The 6,825-nt window shown below is 41.2% G+C and overlaps 1 long non-coding RNA gene across 1 annotated transcript; it reads left to right on the plus strand.

The window, feature by feature from the left end:
• Positions 1–4,557: 4,557 nt before the first annotated feature.
• Positions 4,558–6,177, plus strand: LOC140000945 (uncharacterized). Its single transcript, XR_011806135.1, has 2 exons — positions 4,558–4,687; positions 4,927–6,177. It is a non-coding gene; the product is annotated as an uncharacterized lncRNA (long non-coding RNA).
• Positions 6,178–6,825: the final 648 nt, after the last annotated feature.

The following is a 6,825-nucleotide window of genomic DNA, read 5'->3' on the forward strand; positions in this document are numbered from 1 at the left end:
TTATTTACTTCCAATATTTTACCGCACTTCAAAACTCTTCCTTGAAAACTACTGTAGAAGTTGAAATGATGCTTCAGGTCATAGTTTGATCTGTGGAATTATGAAACTCCTTGTGGTATTTGATTAAGGAGGCATTGGGGAGGCATTGGGGAGGCAAGGACAATCCCCAGACAAGGACTGTATATCTCGAAACAAGACGCTGCAACTCAGGATAAGGAAGCGGTAGACAGACAGAGAAACAAATGGAAGGACTATGAATCTCAAAACTGGACATTGGAATTCATTATAAAGATACAACAACTGGAAGAATTAGCAACAACCAGCGCTTGCAATTAAGAAAAATGCCAACTCAGCAGATTCCTGACCAAAGGTGAAAAGTACACTGTGAGGAAGACTCGGGGTCTTCCTCCCAAAGACCCCTGCCCACATCCCAAAGACCCCTGCCCACAATTCTTGCGAGGCTCTACGCAGGTGCAAGGTGCCAAAAGGCTAATTAGCATGAGAAGCGAGGGAAGGCGGGGATAGGTAAGGAATATGTATAGGCGCTTGTAGAATATTGAGAGATTGATTGTATAAATTCAAGACTGCTTTCCGCCTTGGGTATGCACGATAGGTGGAGAGATCCCCTGTGCATCATCCAGCGCTGCAATAAAGACTATACCACTTAAAGGAATTCCGGCTTTGATCTTTGAATCATATTTGAACACTTTCTTTCTGTGATCAAAAAGCTTCCTTAAACACAGCCTCAAGCTCAATTACACCAGTGTGTTTTTAATTTTCTACGGCTGGTTATTTCTATAGCAATACAGAATAACACTGCTCATAATTCCTGAGGTGGGGGGAACTATACCAGCCTCTGAAAGGGTGCTAGCAAGCACCTCTAATTAGCTGAAAGCTTTTGAGGTATCAGCCCATTGTTTTTTCAGGGAGGGGGGAATGGGAGCCATACTTTGAAACTGAAGTGCTAGGTGCTTAATAAAATGGGTCTGCCAGAATTGTAGGTGTGGTGCTAAAATATGAAGCCTGGCATGGTGGTAGGCCTTGGTGAATCACTGGATCCATCTTTAGGTGTTGCAGAAGTGGGATAATTTGATCCTGCTGTAATATGAATAATATTGAAATGTCCTACCAACTGAATTAGCAATGTTAACAACTATCTGCGACTCAACTAGAAAATAACCTGCAATCTCATGTATTTGCAATTCACTTTATAAACTCATTGCCATCCATGATGATGATGATGATGTAGAAACACCGAATTCAGGAATAAGGTTTTGTAAATTGATATCATGTTGTCACTGTAGTATTTCAGTGAATTGGAACAGCAGAATTCCATGGGTAGTACTTGTTAAATGTACTTGTCAGCTGGGCTCTTAATTGCATGCCAACTACGATAAGACAGCAAAGGTATACTTACTGGTGTATTTATATTGGTGTATTTATAGACGAAAGAAGGGAGTTTGCAGCCACTTTATGTACCTGTGTAGAGGTTCAGCTACGTGTAATTGTTTTCAGATTGTATGTGCAAAAAGAAGGATTTGGCAGCATTAGCCACTGCTGCCACTGTACAAATAAAGACTGTTGTGCCGTTGTACTGTTTACATTAACTATAAATACACCACAGTAGAGAGAGACTAGAAATTCCAAGCTTTTACTGAAGAGTCATACTATAGTTCTTTTTTTTTTTTTCTTAAGCCAAGCACAGCAGGGAGTCTGCAGACAAAACTTTGAGTGTTGTCTGCTTTAGAGCAACATCCAGCATCATAAGTTCTTGTGGAACATGACTGAGCACTTTTATCTGGTGCTTTTTCTTGCTGTAAAGATGCACCTGTAATCTTTTCTCTGAGCTTCAAGTTTCAACATATTTCGTGTCCAGCTAGTAAGAGCATGAAGTCTCTCAACTTTAACTGATTTCCTCAGCTGGTTAACTATATAGTTATTTAGCATTAAAATATTTGTCAATGTATGCACACGTGTGCATATGTGCACAGTCTTGTCTGCACAAAGATCCAAATGTATCCTGTTCTGTCATTTAAAGAGTGACAAATATGAATTACTTATGATGTAGATATGATTGACCTGTATTTTCTAGATACATAGTTGTGGTCTGATCAGCTAATCTGAATATCAGCATCAAGTAGATTCACAGCTCAATGGCCGTTTTCTCCTAAGATGACCAGCTTCATTTTCTCTTCTTTTGAGAGAAATGGAGTTGAGTAACTTTGTGTGACGAGAATGCTCTTTTCTGTAACCTTTTTGTCTCCTGTAAACTTAAGAGTAGAGCATGGTTCTTTCATCTCTGAAAAGTGAAATGACATATTCCTTTTAAATCATTATTTTGGGGAATGGTCTCTGCCATGCTATTGTTGCATGTTGACATACCTGAGTATATATGGAGCACCTATACAATTTTGGACTGGAGAAATTCTGGAGTTAAGTGGTAAAGAGAGCCTGTGGAAACTTCTGCAGAGTCTCATGTTCTTTTGTAATAGTACTTAATAAGGAACAGATTTGTAGGTTATCTAAGCAGATAACTCAAGAACTTGTTTCAAACTCTAAAGATTCCTTTTGAACAGTAATTTCAAGAAGTATGTATTATCTCACTACACCTCTGTCATAATATGTCAGCATATCTAGATGTCTGTTTTCTATGAAATTTGTAATCAGAGATGGATATCATCACTTTCAATACTCTGCTAACTGACCAAACTCTGCATGGAAAAACTGCAGTTGGACAAACATAGATATACCCAGGATCTAGCTTTAATGTTAGGTAAATGATTTGATCTTTAGAATGGTGTCCCAGGGATGTACATGTTGCTTTTAGCTACAGGCAACAACAGAAGGCATAAGTGTTGCTTAGTTCCGTCTCCCCCCAGCGTATCCTCTGTGTCTTGCTGTAAGAACAGGTGAACTTGATGTTTGTGGACGGTACCAGCTGAAATGCTGGGTTCACCTCCCTGTGGAGAAAACTGCTTGCTGAATCTCCAGTGCATTGCAAACAAAATTAAACTCCTTGTAAAAGAAGAGATAAGGCTGCTTACCCCAAACTGGAGCTTGCGTATGTGTATTATCTACTTCATTTTTAAATTGTGTTTGTCAGGCTCTGGGGATGGCATCTGAAATAGTTTTTAAGCACTAAATTATTCTATTCTATTCTATTGTGTCTTTTTCCGCCCAGAACATGAAGACCAGCTTCTTTTAGAGCCACCTTTTTTTTCCACAAAATCTCTCAAGAGCGAATGTATTAGCCTAAAATGTGTTTGGTAGATTGTTTTTTTTTTTTTTTTTTTTTATGTAATTCTTCTTTATTTACCTAAGGTAATACAGTGTAGTCAGTTACAATATAAATAAATTATACTGTATCTTTTTGATTTCTCCCTCATTCCCCCAATTCCAGCCCTGTCTTATGCTTTTTGAGCCAAAAAAAAAAAACACTTCTGTGGTTTAATGATATGAATTATTGCTTGTTTGATCAAACAATGTTTTCATTCTACCTTCTGTGCTACTTTCCCAGGAAACTGATAATTAAAAGAAGCCAGCTCAGTAGTATTTCAGACATGGCAATGGAATCTGCTCTAATCAGTTCAGTCCCTACCACTGCATCTCGTTTTGCCTTACTACAACTGGAAAGTGATACGGATTCAGAGCCTGGAAAAGGCAGAAGTGGCCGACGTGCTGGTAAATCTCTAGCTTCAGAGTGTAGATCTATAAATGTGAAGAAAAGAGAGAAAAGAAGAAAAAAGAGAGAACAGCAGCAGAGTGAGGCCAATGATGTAAAGGGATTATATTTTCAACAGTGAGTAAGGTTGTTGTCTCATCAAGAGTTTTTGCTGTCCCTGAAAAGTCATTGGTTTTGGTTTTCCCTGTGAAAGAAGAACTACTTAATCGCAGATTACATCTTTACATTGTCCTGTCTTATGTTTCTGAGAAGTACTTACACGCTTTAGGGAACTGAAGCTGGAAATACACCCTTTTGTTTCAGTCATTTCACAGCTTAGCTTTCTAAATGTCTCTTTGTTTATCAAGTCTTTAGGGTGGAGTAAGCTCTGTGCACTTACAAATTGCTAAAGCAGTGTTCCATGTCATGAATGGGACCGACTTGGTCTTATCTGTTGTTTTTCATATACAAATCGGACAGAATCCGTTCGTGTTTTGCTCCTTGAGCTCTGTCGGCATTGTGTCTACAGATGTGTCTGTGTGTGGACGTGTGCCTGGGCACTCCCGGCGGCTGCTGGGCCAGCAGCTGCGAGCAGTTGTGAGCGTGGCTCGCCTACTTGGAGACCGCTTGTGTTTGAGGGAAAACTCAGCCTTTACCGCTGAGCTCCACCGGAGCCGTGAGGAGACGCTCTCCTCCATGACGAGCGCGGCGATGGAAGCCGCATTTCGCACCCCTGCTTTGACCACAAGCAGACGGCCCCCTCCACCCTCCCCAGGACTCGAGGGCGAGCTGTGCGCGTCCCTGGGGGCCGGGGGCTGCCCCCCGGTGTCCCCTCACACCCACCCCTCAACCCCCGCTCCGCCCGCGCCCTCCTGCCGCAGGGGGCCGCTGTGCGCGGCGGGGCGGCGCCGCCGAAGGTTGCGGCCGTTGCCTAGCGAGGCGCTGTCACCAGCAGCGCGGGCGGCCCAGGCGCGGCCCGCCGGCCCCTCAGCCCGCCCGGAGGCTGCCTCCCGCCGCCCGGAGCAGGTTTGGAGCGGGGAGCGACGGGGCCGGGGCCGGGGCTGGGGCTGGGGGGAGCCGCCCCACAGCGCCGCTGAGCCGGCATTTTGCTTGGTGTTTGTTTGAGGAAGTAGGAAATGGGATCTCTCCCCTCCTCCGCCCCTCCCCTCCCGCGACTGGTTTGGGTGTCATTTTGGGAGGTGGGGGGGAGTCAGTAAGTTTTCAGTATGTGCTCGTGATTGCCGTGCCCTTTCTGAAATGAGCAGGATTTCAGGCTCTTGCAAAGCCTCCTTGACTGAGAATCAGCAAGAGAAGAGCAGAAGATGTGTTTGGGATCCGGCAGCATTTGATACCCATCGAGGCTTTGGAGTGTTTCTGGTAGACATTTGTAAAGAAATCCTATTCGATGCTTCTTCTTGTGCTTCAGAATTAATCCGTGGGGGGCAGTATAAGGAGCCATGGTTGCTGAAATATATAACTAATAAAAAATAGTTCCATATGGGCATAAACAGACGGATTAAAATCAGAGGAATGCTTGGTGTGTAGTAATCACAACTATTTAAAATCATACCCCCCATGTAAGCAACACGACAGCTTTCTGTGCTTCTGAAATTCTAAATACTTGGCCCTTGTAAGCAGAAGATGGCTTTCAAGCACGTGTGTGTCTATAGGTATTAATTCCGGATAAAAAGGTTTTTTTGAATAATTTCTGTTGCCTATGCATCGGTACTGTAGCAGTGAGAAAATAAGGTTCATTGTAAGTCTATGCTTTATCAAGAGTTCATTAACAAGATCTTACAATATTGTTGCTTCATCCGGCAGTATAACGTCCAAACAGAAAGTCTGACCACTTTCAGACCAAAGGTTAAGTCTGCTAGCTTAGAAGGTAATAGAAGCAAAATTAGTTTCTGCACTGGTTTAACAGTTGTTAACATATCTGCTTTTTTATCACAGTTCCTTTCCAGGGTGTAATGTTGCTTATGTGCATCACTCTTCATGCTGATAAATATTTTAAATTACAAACAAACTTTGATTATCATACTTATCCACTTATCCAAAGCATAGAGAAGCATAACTAGAAACATGGGAAAATGATATGCATAAAAGCAACAGACAAATGCAGCAAGCATAATTTAGGTGATTTAAAATGTAAGGATTTGGACCTAAGAAATATTCTGCCAAAAGTCTGTAAAAGTTGGTTTTATTATTTACTGAACTATAAAATACAAAGTTTAGAAATGTAAATTTTGCACAGTGCAGATGACACACGATGTGAAAGTAAGCAAGTCACTATCACATTCCTTCAGAGACTGATGACGTCTAGTTGCATGATAAATGTGCCTTAGGGAGGCTGTGGTAAGCTCTCATAGGACTAACATGAAGATCAGTGTTTGCCTTGTGGCAAGCAGGTGTTGGAATAATTCGTTAAGTTTTCCTTTAAGAGCACTGTGTAAAAACAATAAGGCTATGCAAAGGAATAGTAAATGTTGTGAAATAAAAGGAAGCTGATTATGCTAGGTGAAAGGCCACAATCTCCTTTAAGCACCTGCAAGAACAACTGCAAAAATGCTGATGTTTATAAAGTAGCCTGCTGGGACTATAATGAAGATGTCAAAACCTCAGGCGGGCAGCCTTTCTTTAGTCCCCTTAAACCATCTGTGGATAATGTGTGGAGGGGGGGATGATCTCACAAACCATGTAATCACAAATTTCGTGTCTTTTAGTCTCTTAAAACAAATATAAAAACAAAGATCAAAGCCACCATCTAGACTGTGCTGATTGACTTTTTGAAGAACAGCCCAAAGCTAGCATAAGCAAGCATTCAGAGTTCTAAACAATCAGTATCAAAAAAGACTAAACAAGAACATGTTTATCTACCAAATATCTTCTTGTATCCTTTTTCTGTTTAAATCTTCAGCCAGCTGGACATTCAATTTATTGAAAGCATGCCTTCATTTACTAAGAACATGAGTATATTCTTATGGATATGAAAATATATATTTATAGACAAAGTAGAGAGAAAATACATATTAAGCTGTACATAAAATGAGGCAAATGGCTGAGAAAATATGTACTCAGGCAATGCATCAGCTGGTTATCTTTATTTTTTCTTTTTTTTCTTTCTTTTTTTTTTTTTTTAAATGGGAAGTTTTTATTACAACTTA

Source organism: Anas platyrhynchos, chromosome 35, assembly GCF_047663525.1.
Source record: "Anas platyrhynchos isolate ZD024472 breed Pekin duck chromosome 35, IASCAAS_PekinDuck_T2T, whole genome shotgun sequence".
In the NCBI taxonomy this organism is placed as follows: domain Eukaryota; kingdom Metazoa; phylum Chordata; class Aves; order Anseriformes; family Anatidae; genus Anas; species Anas platyrhynchos.